This window comes from Oxyura jamaicensis, chromosome 1 (genome assembly GCF_011077185.1).
Source record: "Oxyura jamaicensis isolate SHBP4307 breed ruddy duck chromosome 1, BPBGC_Ojam_1.0, whole genome shotgun sequence".
Lineage (NCBI taxonomy): Eukaryota > Metazoa > Chordata > Aves > Anseriformes > Anatidae > Oxyura > Oxyura jamaicensis.
The window spans coordinates 159,802,273-159,820,015 of record NC_048893.1 but is presented as its reverse complement, the minus strand read 5'-3'; the positions used below and the strand labels follow the sequence as shown (position 1 = coordinate 159,820,015).

The 17,743-nt window shown below is 36.7% G+C and overlaps 2 long non-coding RNA genes across 2 annotated transcripts in view; both read right to left on the bottom strand.

The window, feature by feature from the left end:
• Positions 1-2,416: 2,416 nt before the first annotated feature.
• Positions 2,417-10,207, bottom strand: LOC118163429. The gene is made up of 3 exons (XR_004749047.1): positions 9,804-10,207; positions 3,328-3,425; positions 2,417-2,671 (listed from the first exon to the last, which is right to left on the bottom strand). It is a non-coding gene; the product is annotated as an uncharacterized LOC118163429 (long non-coding RNA).
• Positions 10,208-15,123: 4,916 nt separating this feature from the next.
• The window catches only part of LOC118163418, a 52,933-nt gene continuing 50,313 nt past the window's right edge, over positions 15,124-17,743 (bottom strand). The window contains exon 5 of the long non-coding RNA XR_004749046.1: positions 15,124-15,904. This is a non-coding gene — a long non-coding RNA (uncharacterized LOC118163418). The remainder of the gene's footprint in view (positions 15,905-17,743) is intronic.

The following is a 17,743-nucleotide window of genomic DNA, read 5'->3' as shown; positions in this document are numbered from 1 at the left end:
ACTTACAGTTGAAGAGATTGTAGTAAGGTGGCTGGGTATTTTAAGGTAACTAAATGTCTCAGATTAGCAAGACCTCACTCAAAGAAAAACTTGAGGTCAAAATTTCAGCCCCTAATTCCCACTGCCACTTTAACTTCCAGATTCCTTACATTTTACTGATCATTTTCCCTGTCTTCTTGGAGAATCTTTATCCTCTGACAGTTACCATGTTCAAACAAATGTTCACATGTTCAGCCAAATTCAAAATAAATTAAAAATTCAAACTGAATTAAAAATTGAAAACAGTTCCTATCAATTATGACCCAAGTAGGGAGCCAGATATCTAAACCCAGTGGACCCGCTCAGAATATATTGCCACTAGACCTAAACAATTATTCTCTCCTTATTCCTCTCCATTTTTTATTTTTTTTTTAAACTGAAGCTTGTTGAGGAAACTAACAGAGAAGTTGGCAGTTCCCACACAGCTTTCCTTTCTCTGATATGTCCCCTCCCAATTATTCTGGAAATGCATTTCTGTCTTAGAATCACAGAATCATCTGTGTTGGAAAAGGTCTTCAAGATCATCAAGTCCAACCATCAACGTGACCTATCGAATCTCATCACAAAGCATGTTCCTTAGTGCCACATCCGTATGTCTCTGAAATACATCCAGGAATGGTGACTCCACTGCTTCCCTGAGCAGTCTGTTTCAGTGCTTGACCATACTCTCCATGAAATGAAATCATGCTAATGTCCAATTTAAAGCTCCCCTGGTGCAGCTTGTGACTTGAGATTTGCCTTCTAACTCTGGAATGCTGTCAATCTGAAATTTCCAAATCTCAAGGAAAAACATTTGAAAGAGGAAGAGGAAATGATGGCCCATCTAAATAGAGAGACTGGAGGTTTGAGCAGTCCTGATGCTGCAGTCCAGGAGAACAGAGGGCACCATTTTCTGTGAGTTCTGTTAGCCTTATGTGAGTGGTTTTCTGGGCATTAGCACCTATGAATGCAAATCCTGTTAAAGTGAGGAATAGCTCAGTGTCAGGGCTTTCCTTCCTCGGTAAAAGCCCTACTAGCTGAGCTGTCATGAGGAGAGCATGGCTGCTACCGCTCACTTGTCTGTTGGCTGAGCTTTCAATTAAATGATTCTTGAAGTGTGCTTGGAGTTGAATTAAGTGTGATCAGTACATGTTCTGAGTCCTCTGAGATCACCTTAAGGGTTTATGTCTGTAGGAAGTGTCAGGGCTCCTACGCTGCAAAAAAGGGCAAAAGGATCAGGACATGTATTTCAATTGATGTGTTGATATGTTTGGAACCTAAGCAGGAGAAATTGAGGTTCTTATGTAAATTGGATGTATCAGTTTACCTGTATAGATAAATTAGGCACAGTCTTTTGGTATTTTTTGCATTGAGGCACTTCAAACTCACTTTTGGAATGTAAGCAACATTTTTGACCCAGTTTTAAATCCTGGCAGTTGCTGGATAGTTTTGCCTGAGCTCTGACAAACCAGCACATAGGAGAACACCCAGGAGGTGTTTTAAACCAGCAGGAATCAAAGCTCTGCACCAGCACCAGCAATCTCAAACAAAAGGAACTGGTCGTACAAAACCTTGCCAGCATTTGAACTAGTCATTGCTTGCTCATATAGTTTTCATGCAATTACATTGCTATTGTGACTACACATTTACATAAGAGAAATGAAAGCAGATGGTATTAAGGATTTCACATTTTTATCAGTCACCAGAATTATGGTAACAGTGTTTTAAAAAGCCTAAAAAATTAGCAAAACCTAAGGGTCAAGCCTTTGATCTTATTTCTGCCGGCATGGTAGTTTCTATTGGAAGTGCAACCCCTCAACCACTGTAGTCTGTACTACAGATCTGTAAAAGGCATCCCTGTGTGGGAAAACTTGCTATTTTGATGTCTGAGATTTGTGGGACTGGACATGGCATGTGTCCAGATTATGTCAAATCTCCTGATATCAGCTGGATCTGCGGGGCTTTTAGATTTTCTTCTGTTCTGGTTGTATGATCCTTTCTTGCCCCCACTACAATCGCATATGGGCAAGGGCTTTACTAAAAGACTGTTCCCTTATTCAAAATTGGGACAATTCTGTATTTCCTGCCCTTTTATCCATGTATATTTTATGAAAATTCACAAAATATTCAATAGCTCTTACAGTCATTCTTTGTTATCTTTGCTGGGTTGCGAAAGTGATTGAACATTGGGGTACATTATAAACATGTAGGGAAAAGGGTTTGAGACCCCTTTAGAGGGCACTTTGCTTTTTATTCTGCCTGTAAGGTACACCTATGCATCTTTGGTTAGAAATGTTAAAAAGAAAAAGCAGATGAAAGCAACAGACTTTTTTGTCAAGCTGTGACAGAAATCAAATGCAAATAGAGCTCAGTTCAAGACTGTTTGTTAAGTGTCACGTCAGTGAGTATTAAATGCAGCACATGTCGTTTTACAATGAGCATACTGTATATGAATTTTATTGATTTTTTTTTTCAAAGAGGATACATCGAATAATGTACTCTTCCTTACCAGTGCCAGCTTACAAGTGTGTCTTCATACTTGCGTATGCACATTCATTAGGCTCCTAAATGCTGCTGCCTTACTTAGCACATTCTGTTTTGTGGAGGCTGGGATTCAAGCTGCAGAAAGACCTACACGAATGACTCTCTCCCTCTGAGGAAAGTAGGACAGAGTCATTTAGACTTCCTGGCATGAAAGTTGTCAATGAGCAGCTTCTAGAAATGATTCACAATTAATGTGAATTAATTCATATTAATTGCACCAGGCTTTCACTAGGAGCAGATTTTCAACTGATTTCCATTCCACCAAAAAGTGAGTCTGGGGCTTCATTTTGCTGTTAAGAATGCTCTTATGAACATATACAAAATGTTAAGAATATTTACAAAGCCTTGCCCTAGGGTAAAAATGCATATAAAAACCAATTAGAAGGCAGTGCCATGCTCATCTCCATGCAGTAGAAGACAGCCATTAACAATTCAGCAATGGGGTTGCTGCTCCATGGGAGATGCTATATATGTCTGTCCACCCACATACAGTTGCATCAATATTTGCAATGTCTTTGCTTTTGTGTGTTCACCGTCTTTTCGTTGCTTGGTGTAGGATCAACTCTGCAGCCATTTTCTTACAACACTGATCATCAGTATGCTTAGAGAAACGTATTAAAACCTGTGGCAGCTATACAACTGGATGGTCTTATAAATTCTGGATTGTAATGGTTAATCTTAGACATTTAAATGCCAGGCTAGGGCATGTTAAAATTGACCATATACCTAAGGTATTTAATCCATTTAGTATTATTGGTTTCTTACCTGCAGGTTATAATGACAGGACACTCAGAGTCCTTTGAAAGCTGTAAAGCGGACAGTGCATTTGGAGCCCACGCTCTTGTCTCCTGACAGGTTTACTTCTGGGGACACATGAACCAAATAGAGGCCAGAAATTTGGACAATGTCCTGAAATGCCAGGCAATAAAAGACTCATGCTGAGAAAACTCTTCCTCACATATTGAGTACTCTAGATTTCTTCTGGTAATTTGACATTTCTCCCCTTGTCCCCCACACAGATGTTATGCCTTCTTATTAATATATTTAATCAATGTCTATTATCTTAAAGAAAGGAACTGGAAATAGTTTTTTATACATATCACTCTTCTACATCCATGCAATCTTAAACTCCTCAAGGTTTGTATATTTTTTGTTTAAGAAAAAAGTGGGTTACCAAAGCATCATCTGAGTGATTCATGAAAAAAAAAAAAAAAAAGAAAAAAAAGAAAAGAAAAAAAAGAAAAAAAAAATTGTGCTATCCTCTTGAAACCAAAATCAGTATTAAGTTACCCAAGCTGTAGTCTGCTAAGGGTGCAGAAGTTAAGGATTCAGCTCCTGAAGTCATGTGATGGTTCCAAGTCTGATTATTTATCCATTCATTATCCAACTATGCAATCTATATTAGAGGAAATTGATAGTCCATTAGATAGGAGCTCCTTCTGCTTTATAGATATTTCCTCCCTTCCATAAATGAAGGTGTACAACACTTTTGTCTCTAATGTAATAGAAAACATGGGATGGTAGCTATTTAAGGGCCACTATTCTGTGAGCTGGCAAGGGAAAACGAGGTAGGGTATATAACGCATACGTTTTGGAAAGTAAAGACTTTCCAAAAAGAGAGAGACAGAGAGAAAGAACGAGAAATGAAAAAAAAAGCATTAGCCCTAACAAAAAATCAAAGTTGTTTCCATCTAACTGAACTCATAGTAAACCTATTTCAATTAAACTTTCTGTTACTTCTTACTGATGCTTTTTGGAGAGTTTTAACTGTCATGTTCAAATATTTATTTAGTTTTATCATAAAAATAAAGTGGCAAGCAGTTTTGGAAACCAAATTTTAAGTCAGTCAGATATATTTTTAATGCCAGATTACATGATTTGAAACAAATGCTTATGTAATTTAAACACAGCCTTCATTCATATCTCATGTTTTGAGGAAACAAAGCTAAAAATCCTGCCTAGAATGTCGAAAAAAAGTTTTTGTGTTTGAAATGCAATAACCATCTCTACTCAAATAATGAGCAGTGTTTCATATAAATGCATTTTTCTTCTTCCTCCTTCTATCTACTAACACTCCCCTTGGAGGATTTTTTTTTATCCCCTCTGCATCTTCTCTGTTCTTTGCAGTCTTGTCTCTTCAGTGTTTCTCTTTACATTTCCTCCAAAACATTTCCACCCCAATTTACCTCCTTTAGGGAGTGATGTTATTTCTGTTCTTGTGCTTTTTTACCTCTTTTATGATTCTCTTCTAGCTCCTTTCTTACCTATCCCAAAGCTTAATTCTTGCAATCTGACATGCTCACTTTCTGAAATCTTTCTTGCATTGTTTGCCTTACCTTTCCTTGTAGTTCTTCCCCATAGACCAAGCTCATTCTTATGTGTTCTCAGTAATGTGCCCTGACTGTAATGAAAAGGAGTGCTTGGGAAGCTATGTAAATAAAACACATGTACTGTATCATAACTAGATTTTTTTTTAAATTGCAGGTCAAAAGCAACATTTAGGATAATGGTAGAAGGCAGAAGCCCCATGTCACAGCTCAGTAGAACCCGCAACTTATTTAACAAGAATGAACTGAAGCACTTAGGAGGGCCATTTAACATGTTTATGAGTAAGGGAAAGGAGCCAACATGTGTGCTCTTCTCTTTGTGTCCAGATATTTTAAGGACTTCATACAGATACTTGTTCTCAAATGCTAGAGAGAGTCCAAAACAAAAAGATAACATTTTATTTTATCCACAAACTTCCACCAGGAATGGAAAGACTTTTACTGACTTTTTAAGTTAATATAGTTCAAGTAATAATCATTTAATCTGTAAGGAAAATTATTTTTTTTGTCAGTGTTTTTGTGTTCAGTTGTTGATAAGAACTATATTAAGCCAGTCAATCATTTGTCCTGACTTATACTAGTATATGTCTTAAAGATATTTTACTCTGCAAACTTTTTATATTAAAAATCCCATTTAAAAGAGAGAAATACTCTAATAGACACTGTAGTCTTCCTTAGAGAGTGATTGGACAATGTCTTCATTGTGCATATAGGGCTGCATCAATGGTCTAAACATACAGCATCAGAAAAGTGACAATGAATCTTGTCTATCAAGTGTTAGAGCACGTGGGGGAATGAACCTGCCAATCAAGATTGACATATCAAGTCCAGGGCATAAAATAAATAAAATAAAATAAAATAAAATTTAAAAGTACACTCAGTTTCCCACACTTAATTACTGTAAGGCTTTTGATATGGTATTATGATGTCCAAGATTTCTGCATGAAACTGGCAGATCTTCCACAGAGCAATATCAATCCCAAACTGTTGAGGTCCAGATTCAAGCATATAAATTTGGACATCTGCATGTAGTTCTCAGTGTGCAAGCCAGGTTTTCACTCCATCATAGTCAGCTGATCTCCAGCTGCTATTCAAGAAAGGTAAAGATCTCTTATAGGTCTTATCTGATAGCTGTCAAACCAACAGGGCGTCTAGAACTCCTTCAAGTGTCTCCAGTGGCACTAGATGGAATCAATGCAGCCTGGAAAGATTTTTAGTTCAGACACCTACCTCCAGTCTCTCTAGAAACTACTGTATCTAACTTTAATCTGAGCACATGAATGTAAAGCAATTTTATTATTATTATTTTTTTTTCTCTAAAGAATGGCTATCTAAGCAAACATGGCAAGCAAAGTGTGAGACAGGAATATCTACTCTGTCCTCAGCAGAAGAGGAGTAAAGGGGAATTTGCAGAGAGCCAAGTCATGTGACTTGTTGAGTTTCACAGTGGCAGTCCTTGGCAGAAGGAACTTACTGCAGAGACTTTTCTGCCAGACCTCATCTAGTTCTGCAGTCACTGACAACATTACACAAAATTGATAGGAATTTGATGTGAAGCAGCCACAAGGCCAAGTATTTTTTGTTTGTTTGTTTGTTTTCCAAGTCTAGCACTACTTCTGTTGAAAACCATAGGAGTTGTGCCATTACTGTCCACAGCTGTGAACAGGTTCTGGGACATTACCCAAGAATTTCTGTGTGACTAGTAAAATGTCTTTGCTCAGATAAAGCAAATAATGGTCTGATCTCCTTACTGTAGATGAAAGTTTTTAAATAGAGGCAGAGGAGAACTGATCAAAGTACATGACTCATGCAACACACCACGTGCCTTGCACAATTTGTGGACTTCCTATGTCTGCAGTCCTTACTCATAATGCAATACACAATATGCTGTTCAGTCCAAGTGTCCCCTCTAATCACTTCAGGTTAGAAGAGATTACAGGTACTTTTGGTCAGACATGGGGAGGATTTCCCTATCTTGCCTGAATATCAAAAACTAATGTTTGCTTTCATTGTGGAGGCCAGAAAGATGCTATTGGAAAATCTGATGTAATCCTCTTGAGTGTGCTCCTAAAAATGCCAGAGGACCACAAACATATACAGCTGATTTTTTTTATTATTATTATTATTTTTATGACTACATGCTACCTGAGGTCTCCTTTCTGTTTCTGTCTCTAGAGAGTCCCCGTCATAAATATCTTTTAAAATGATTTCGTTGAGCAGTACAGGTATGGCCTTTCACTTTGAGCTTGACTAAAAGTGTTATGACTACTTTCATAGTCATTAGAAAAAGCAAGGACTCAGACTAAAAGCTAGGCTGGGGCTTTCTAGGGATTAGAGAGAGAATTCAAGCATTGTGATCTTTCATGATCTTTCTGTTGCTAAAATGGAAGTCAACCCCTTAACAATGCATAATGGTAAGGGAATGATTAAATTCACATGATTAAATTGCCCATCTGAATGGGCACTAAACAAAGACTTTTCCAATAACCTTTGAGCTAAGCTGAAGCAATACCTGAGCTACATGAGCTACCTAGAGCTACATGGTGTCACCACAGCTCTAACTCATCCCTTCCAGGATGATTCAGCAACATAACATGTTGAGCGAGCATTCTTTCATGTTTTAAACATCTGAAGGTTGTAGATTTAACAATCCAAATTCCCAGCAACATTGATAATGTTAGGTACTCAGAGGTTCTGAACTTTCTAAAAATGTGGTCAGAGAAGACATGGGACATTCTTACACCTCAAAGAGTAAGCTGGGATGGAGCAGCAGAACTGCTTCATATTACTGAAATTGTGTATGTGCAGCAATCTTCTGCTGAATACAGTCTTAATGGAAGTAAAGCCTGACATAATCAAGTATACGTGTTACAGAATCACAGCTCAAGGTCATCACAGTGTGTACACTATATGTTTATATAGATTTGTATTCATACAACATACCTTGCTTGCATAAGAAGAATATACGTAATACAGCAACAGAATTGCAACACTAAGGGAAGAAAGAACTTACTGGGAAACATGATGTTTTTAAAACATGGGCCTGGGGAAAAAAAAAAAAAAAAAAAAAAAAAAAAAAGAGAGAGAGAGAGAGAGAAAGAGAGAGAGAGAGAAAAGAAAAAACATTAAAAATTGCAAAACTTCACTTTCTTATATTAATGGCAAAAGTCTAAAGTCTTAGACACAGCTGTTGTTCAATATACAGTTACAGATACAATCAACGATTTTAACAAGCTAATATTGGGTCACTTTGTGTTATCTTACTCACAACAAGTCAAAGCCTTGCTCACAGAATCATAGAATCATAGAATGGCCTGGGTTGAAAAGGACCTTAAAGACCACCTAGTTTCAACCCCCCTGCTCTGGGCAGGGTTGCCAACCACTAGAGCAGGCTGCCCTGAGCTGCATCCTGCCTGGCCTTCAATGCCTACAGGGTTGGGCAACTGCAACCTCTCTGGGCAACCTGTTCCAGTGCCTCACCACCCTCTGAGTGAAATACTTTCTCCTAATTTCTAACCTAAACCTCCCCGTCTTATTTTAAAACCATTCCCCCTTGTCCTATCACTATCAATGCATATAAACAGGCACTCCCGCTCCTGTTTATATGCTCTCTTCAAGTACTGGAAGGCTGCATCAAATAACCTTATCAATTGTCTTCAAATAAAGAGCTACCAGTTGTGAATTAAGTTTGGTTTACTCAGGCCTAGTGCTCTTTTTTCACTTTTTAAAAACATTTTATCATTACACCTGTATTTTATGATTTCAAAGGCAAATATTAACCAGTGTATTTAGAGCAGAAATTATCTTTAACATATGTAGGCAGCTCTCGCTCTTAGAGGTAATGGGATGCTTAAGTCTGCAGCCAAAAATCAGTTCCAACAGACCTTATATATATACTGTCAAGGAAGCTGGTAGACTAAAGAGTAAAAATCATTATGGCTTCTTAAAACAACTATATAGCATTTAAATTGGTTTGTTATCTAAAGATCTACTTTCCTTCTGTTTTGTACAGTACTGTAGAGAGTAGCAGTTCCATTTGATGAGATTCTGAAACTAGAATATGTTTTCAATGGGATCAGAGTCTAAGAGTTGCACCACCTCTATGGGCAGCCTGTATTTGGAACATTTTCTGGGTGTAAAACCTTCATGTCAACAGTAAGATGGGTAAGATTTATCTTTTAAGAGGATGATTTAATGACATGTCATCAGTGGAAGCCAGCAGAAAAAAATGTGATTTCAGGATGCTCTTTTCTATGGTGAAAAAACTTTCTTTTTTTGGCAGAGCTTCACTTTTACAATGGACTTAATTTTCATTGTTGATATAAAATGTCCTTCCCTTAATTTTATGGTCTTAAAATAAAACAAACAAACAAACAAATATATAAAATTGCACATATGTTTAGGACTGGGTTTTCAAGAGATTCCCCAAACTTCTCTTTGAGGACAATATAAATAATAGGAACTTTTGATTACTGAATGCATATCATTTCTTCACTATCCAGTCTGCCTAGAAACAATTACTGTTACTATAATTTTGAGATTGGTATAGAAATAATGGAGTTCCCAGACAGGAAAAACTAACTTTTAAGCAGGACCAGATTCCTCCATCCTGATTCATTTTTATTAGTTCCTCTGTAAATTGTTTTATTCACATGACTGTTGTTATGCAGTATGAAAAAGCCACCAGAAAGCCCATTAAAAGGATTTACTTAGATTTAAGATGTGTGGTTCATTTCCATTCATAGTTTTATTTTAATTTTATTTGCATATTAGCAAGTCATTTTTAAATGATGGCATTCTACCCATCAAATAATTTCCAGAAACCCCAGTCAGATTCACATGCCCACAATACTTCATACTTTAGCATAATAATGTCTGAAATTAATCTAACATTCAGCTTTTTAAGCTTCTTACCCAAGAAATGAGAATCTGAAGAAAGGCTATTCTTCTGAATATTGCTATCACCCGGATATGACGCAGTCATCTACAAGGAAAAATATTTTCGGAGAAATCAAATAACATTAAGACTAAAAGGAATAAAGCCATTAAAATTAGGAGCGGTTAAGATTTATGTGAGTGACATAAGGATTCAAGGAAAATAGCCTATTAGGATTTGTTGTTGTTGTTGTTGTTGTTTTGCTTTTTTTTTTTTTTTCAAGTATGTTCTATTTGAAACACTATATTGTCAAAATCAACCAGAGTAATGGCAGTATGATGTACTGTGCCATTTCAGATGCTTTTTGGCTCTTGCCTGAAAATCATGACCACACTGTTAAATTCTTGGGAATTGCCGGGGACATAGCAATTTCTATTTTGGCATTTTTACATTTGTATAAAATGTTTTAAGTACTCTAAATTTCTTAAATTATCCTGAAGCATTCTAATAAATAATAATAAAGCAAAATAGAAGAATACTGAGATTGCAAATACAATTTTGCCTTTAAAAACATTATTCTGTATTTATATATATATAAAAACTCACAATTAAAAAAAATCACAGAAAGATACAAATATGGACTGTTAGTCACTATAGTCACAAAATCTTTTCCTTTCAAAACCAAAACTGCTTTAAACGATACCTTTTGTTTCTAAGCCATCTCTGTTCTATGTATTAAATTACCCATATATGAAAAAGTCAGTTTGTAAATATGTGTTCTTATAAATAACCAGTGGAACTAAAATGGTTATGATTGATTTGAAATAATTGATTCCAATGTGACAGCTTTCTTTTCCTTAATTATAAAATACAATTACATTTTTGTGCTTTCATACCTGAGCATTACAAAAGCTGAGATAACTATTTCTGTTCTACTTCTGATTAGATCAGCAATGCCACTTCCTCGGGTCTTATCAGATTGGTTTTGATAATAATTACTTGGGAAGTGTTTGATCTCAATGATGAATACTTGATTAGTTTTTCATGAAATCAGTCAACCACACCACTCAACACTACTCATGTGAGACCTTGTTGATTTAGCTGTTCGAAAGAATGCATTCTTTTTCACTGCAGTTATGGGATGTCAGTCTTTGGGGAAAAGAGGGTGGAAAAAGGGCAAGTTTATGGGTAATGATATTGCAGCAGCAGATATTTAAGGTTTGCTAATTCTCTTCTCAATTATGTTCATTCCCTGCCTTGTCACACTGCCTGCTACATGGCTACAGAATCAATCTTAGCAGTGGAATACATTTTTCCTGTTACAAAAAAAAGGTTTCATGACACCATTGTCATCTTTGAAACCCTTGGAGGGTTTTGCCCTGATGAATAATATTTCATATGTGGAATGTTTATGTGATTTTCACGGAGTGATAACCCCACTACCACCTAACTTTGATGCATTGAGATTGCTGCTTTTCCCTACTAAAAGTGCTTTTACACACCACCTCCTACAAATTGACTTAAGAGTTAGAAATAGAAGATTCAACAAAACTTCAACTCTCCATGGAAAAAAAAGGGTCTTAGAGAGAAATTTATACATTGGGCACAATCTGCTTTAATTATTTAAAAAGGAGCTTTTGCTGAATAAGTCTTCTAGGCATTTTTTTTTCCTTCTTTTTTTTTTTTTTTCTTTTGCTTTATGCAGTTAGGATCAGTTATTCTAAGCTGAACATATATCCATATTTTAAAATGACTGCATTTTTTAACCAAGCTTTGTTTTAAGGATTGGTCTGCAGACCTGTACTCAGTGAAGTCAATAGCATTGTCTGCATAAGTAAAATCTGCTCACATAACGAGACACTCAATGGATTCGTCTCCAAGCTATGGGGAGAAAAATTCTATAGCTCAAGTACTTATGATTAAGTATCTGTGCAAGAAGAGATTTTCAGGACAATATCCTTGCTTGTCAGTCATAAAAGAGAAAGGCAGAGCCTTTTATCAAAAGAGGAGTTAATGCTGTGCTAATTAAGAGAAAGGAAGAAAATTTCCAGGGAGGATTTATTTTACCTAATGCTTTTTTTTAAAAAAAAGTTGCTAATAGAATTATGACAGTTTTAACAGTCAGAAAAAACAATGCCTTCCTAATGTTTCCTTTGTTAATTATAAGATCTCTGGAAATTGTCTAGATCTTTAAAATGTAATGTTTCACTAATAAGCTTAGATCCCTTTTCTTTTTGTTTGTTTGTTTGTTTTCTATATATCAACTGTGGTGGTTTTTTTGTTTGTTTGTTTGTTTTGTTTTTTTGGGGGTGGCAATACATTCCTCTTTGAAGACCCAATTTAAGCAGGCTCTTCTCTTGGATAGTCATACTTTTTTAAAAAGAAAATAATGTTCCAGTACTGTAACTATTTTGGTTCTTTTGTCACCATGTTAATGTTGTGCTGTAAGAAACATTCAGATGAACATTTTGTAGTTCTGATACAAGTCTAAAAAGAAAGGGAGAGCGATCAGGCTGCTGAGTGGAAAAATGGAACATCTCTTTAAATGCTGAAAAGCAGTTTGAATGCAGTTACCTCCAAATATTACATGAATTCAGCAATTTTTACTTAACTGTTGTGCACTGTCAAAGTACCTGTCATCCTAAGACATCATCTTTATGTAATAGTTGGCCAGCATTTCTGAAAAACTCAGCTCACTGTTAGAAGCTGAAATGAGTGGAAAGGTTTTCATACAGGCTTACTACTTTGCATCTCCCATTGAAAACAAAGGAAACTACTAGGTGCCAGCTCCTTTGAAAGTCTGTCTTCTTTGTTATGATTCTTAGGAAGAACCACATCTGAGGTTTTCAAAGTAACCTAGAGGATTAAGGTACCCAATTCCCATTGAATGGCTACAGGAGAGGGAACATCTCAACATCGTTGAGAAGCCTATCTCAGAACTTTCAAAATTCATAACATGTAAAAACAGATCAAATATCTACAACTGAGAAAATGCCTACATCTGGGGGACATCAGAACTAAAAAGTATCTATCTCATGGACCTTGGAACCCAGAAGAAACAGAACTTCCATAAGCAAAAGGAGTACAGAAAAGCAGATCATCATAGTATTTTCACTGACATCAACTAATTTCAAATTTTCACCTGCAGGTTATTGTTAAAAGTATATGCACCAATTACCCATAGATGCTACTAATACTCCTGTTGCCTTTAAATCATCATAAATATCAAAAAATGGGGAAAATGAGATAAAACTGCAATGGCATAGTGACTGCTTCCACGCCGATCTCCTTATTGGTAAAATCCTTACTGACTTCTCATTTAATTCTTCTCTCATTATTCCTTTCAAAAGGAAGCATGCATTCTGGACAACAATAAAAAAATCTATAGAGTAGTACCATTTCTGTCATTTGCAGCTAATGAATGCTTTTTGGTATTGACTAGCAACTAGTCTAATAATGACAATGACTCCACTGATTTAGAGCAATAAATCCAAAGACTTGGCAGGCCTGTATTAGTATAATAAGCTCAAACATTCATTCAGGAACATTAAGAAAATGGGCAGCAGACACTTGAATATTAGAGATTCTCATGTTTCTTTCCTTTCAGTAACACCATCTGGCTGAAAAAATTCCACAGTGTTTAATGTGTAAATTTAAGTGACAGCTAAGGTAACTGAAGATTTTTTCCTTTGCTGTTGCCAAGAGAGTGGGTCAATTATGATGAATATTATAACTGTAGGGCTATGAGAGCCTACACTAACAGCGTCTATTAGGAAAGGTTGGGGGGGGGGGGCCCGCCGGGAGGGGGGGGAGAGGCAGCTAAATGCCAGTAGTCAACATCTACCGTGGACAACTGATATTACTAGTGTTTCCAGATATTATCAGAATCAGATGTTTGATACTTCTCATAACAAACAAACCTCTCAGTGCTTTATCACTAGATAACAGGCTTAAAAAATTTCAGATAAACAACAGGGATATGCTTGTCTTCATCAGTGATACAGAAGTAAGGATAATGTGCCAGGCTTTCCTAGTCTGTTTTATGCACACTTATTTTTTCTCACTTAATGTGGATATAATATATTTTTATTATTTTTGTCATTATTACATGTAGATGAAATAAAGAAAAATGATGTATTACATTGGTTTCATTAGATCACCATGCAGATAGTGTTCCAAAAAAAAAATAAAAAAAAAAATCTAAATAAAGTAAGAAATAATCTTGACAGATAAAGTCAAACAAACAAGCCAGTCAGAAAAATTATGAGAGAAATCTGTCCAGTTTGTACCTCAGTCTAAGCTATAAATCCTTCTCAGGAGCAAAGTTACTAACTAACCTTCAATGTGGTCCCCTTGTACACATATAGTATATTTATTTATTTATTCCTTTTTTTGTTGTTGTTGTTCATCTATAGGCTTGTATTAAACTGCAGAAAAATCTTTTTGTCTCAAGGGAAGGCCTCACTGTCTCACTGTCTCACTGTCATGCCTTGAAGCCTGTGAGACCTAAGATGGTCGCTGCTGGCAGAGCTGATGAGATCCACCACAGAGGGCAAAGGGCTTGCCTCCCCTATCCCTATGGTCATGTGCCATAAAATCCAAGGAACATCCGGTACTGAACTGCAACAAACCATGTGGGTGAAATAGCTTCTTGATGAAGCTGTTGACCAAGACTTCACAGTTGCATTTATTTTGTACTGCTTGTATTTATAATTGATTTTCAACAAACAGAGGCTCATTCAGAGCTGCATGGAAACAACAGAGGTTTGCAGCTCAAGCACTGCAGTGTCTGGGTGGCAGATGCTTCCACAAAGCAGTATTTTCCTTCAGGTATTGTAGATAGCAGCTGTAGACCATAACTGTACAAGGAACAGGAAAATGTGGCTAATGCCAGAGTTCCCATGACAGTTTGCATACAAATTTGTGGCTGGAGGTGGGTTCATTAATAAAGTCAATACAGAGTTTATGTCAGCTCTACCAAAGCAGATAGCCATAGGAGAATCTGTCTAACTTAGTAATTCATCTGATATATTTAATTTGCTGATTTATTTCATAATAATGAATAGATTTATTGTGTTTGAAAATAGAAAGTGCTCTGTAGTGTGAAACATTCTGCTGGAAGAGATCTGGAAGCATATTGCAAGGATGATGGCAAGGACAGAGAAGCAGCTGGAAGTTCACAGGCCACTATATCACAGCAATAAAAGTAAAGATCTCTTATTGCCATTTATTAGTTTATTATTATTTCTGTTATCTTGCTGCTGTACTTGGTCCTGAAGAGATGCTTATTACACTCAGTGTAATGAATTTCAATCACATTTTCTCCTGAATCTTCTCAGCAGACCTGTAAGGAGGGATGGGGGTAACGAAATAATGATTTCTTATCCCTTCACTCTCTTCACTTATCGAAAACTCCCTCATTGGTGCTTTAGTTTAGTAAAGTATCAAGGTAAGTGGATGCTTGTGGACTGAGATAACAGCAAATAAAGGAATATTAAATGGACAGTATTCAATTCCTCTAAAACTAATTTAAGTGGCAAAATGGTGTAAGAAATGCCAATTAAGGGTTCAGCCCACCTACAGTGAATGGAATTTTTCTCCGTTGGCTGTAGGGAGCTTCAGATGTGGATGTCCCCAGGGTCCATTAAGTGAGATGCATTTCACTCCAAGCACCCAGTAGAAACGGATGGCATGAAACAGGAATACTCCTGCGCATATTATGTGAGGCAACTAGTAAAACAGGCTCTAAGTTCATCACGGCAGCTGCACGTTCAGCATGTTCAGCATAACAACTCCAGGAGTATGATTTAAGTTCTATGGTTTAGTTATATTTCTAATGCTGCATATTAGAATGTACCTAAGTGGGATTTGTATTTCCCTTTTAATGTGAAGCTGGAAATTATTTCAGCCAGCAGTGTTACTGGCACACTGTCAGAGGACTGCAGATGGCACAGTGTTACTGTGTCCTGAGCAGGGAAATCAAGAAACCTTGAAATAATAAGCCATTGAACAGGAGAAGTTTTTTCTGTGCCACTTGCTAGTGCACATACAGATGATTCAAGTGTAAGAGACATCAGGATCCACACATCTGGTCTTCACAAGAGGACTACAACTCCAGAATGACACTAGCATGCTACAACTAAAAAATGAACCAGAAACAGAAGCTTTGTGATTCATAGCCACATTTCCAGTTTCAAAACGATTTTTAACATTTTGATCATAGTCTGCACCCACAAAAAAAAAAAAAAAAAAAAAAAAAAAAAAAGGCAGCCTGGTTTTCTGTTATTTGTAAGGATGAAAACAAGAGTACAGTGAAAATGTAAGAAATCTCATTAAAAGGGAAAAAAAAATAAAAAAATAAAAAAAAAGAATTTTGAGTCTTGACAAAGAATTATGTGGAGTCCAATGCCAAACTGAAAGCTAAACAGGAAATCAAATTGTATTTAAAGAAAATGCTTGTCCCATTTGGAAAAATTACGTGCTTATCAGACTGAGTTTTGATTCACAGGATACAAACAAAGACAGTTCTGAATTCATTCTGGCATATGCATGCTGTATTTCTGGGAGGAAAGGGTGACTGGCATATGCATGCTGTATTTCTGGGAGGAAAGGGTGACTTATATGCTGCCTGTGACAAGGGAAGTCATCCTAGTTCTGTTGATCAAAGCCCTCCTTAGAAGTGGGGCTGCAAAGGTTTCTTCAACCAAGGAGAAGAGTCTTTTAAGAAAAAGGGAATGCAAAGAAGGAACAAAATCCTGAAGTAAATGAGATAATTACCACCTGGTCGTAGTGTTTTACACTTTGTAGGAAACTTAGTGGAAAAACAGTAAGCAGATTGCATAGGTAGACACCATCACAGACACACAAGCCTGCTGCAGAAAGCAGCTGTACCAAAGAGAAGCAAAGCACTATGGAATTACATGTAATAAACCCTCATGCAAACAAGGAGGTGTTACAAATACAGCTGCAAACAGGGTATTTCAAAACAAAGACTACGGGTCATATCATAAGACAGCAAAATCCTTTGAAGCAGTAACTCTGGAAAAAGGTTTAGATATCAAAGTAAGAGAATCAGTTTTCAATGCCACTCTTTACCAAAAGGGCAACTGTTGTTGTTTGTATAAACAAGCTCTCAAGCAGCAGTTGGAGAGCTTAAATGACTTCTGCTTGCACTTACTTGGCAGCATTGTTATTGATATTGAAATCCTATGTACATCTCAGAAAGAATTTTAGGGGAATTAAAAAGGTTTAGAAAGGAGCAACAAGAGTGCTGTAAAACACACATTGTAATAAAAGAGTTATGGAGCTAAAGCTATTAAAAATTCTCCATCTACTGTGATCTCAGCCAGTGAGAACCTATATGAAGAACAGAATTCTGATGAGGGTTCTTCTGCCCATTAACCAAGGACTAATAAAACCCTGGAAAAAAAATCAGATTCAGAATACAAATTTTCAGTACTGAGGAAACTAACCACTGGAACAACTTTAAAAAGTTGGAGGTACTATTTTTTTTTCATTGCTATCAATTTTTAATTCATGTGGGCTTTGTTTTTTGAAGATTTTTTTGTCTAATTTAAACTGTAATATTTTAAAGGAACTCTACAGTGCACACTAAGCAGGAGACCAGCTGGGATTATCACAATTGTCTCTGCTTGAGTATGAATCCACAAGTTTATGAAACGAACAAAGAGCAACACAAACAATGAACCCTAGCAGTAGTATAAATATCAGTTCAGGGGCAATGCAATGTTTCTGAGAATGGGAGTGTAGCTTAGTGCGTTGTGGCTATGGCATTTTCACTCTGTGTGCAGCATGAGGAAATGTATTGGGTTCACATGGCAAGGTTTTGGTAGCAGGGGGCTGCAGGGGTGGCCTCTGTGAGCAGAGCCCAGCAGCTGCCCCATTTTAGATCAGAGCCAGCTCCAGACAGCTCCAAAAGGGACCTGCTGCTGGCCAGAGCCAAGCCAGCGAGCAATGA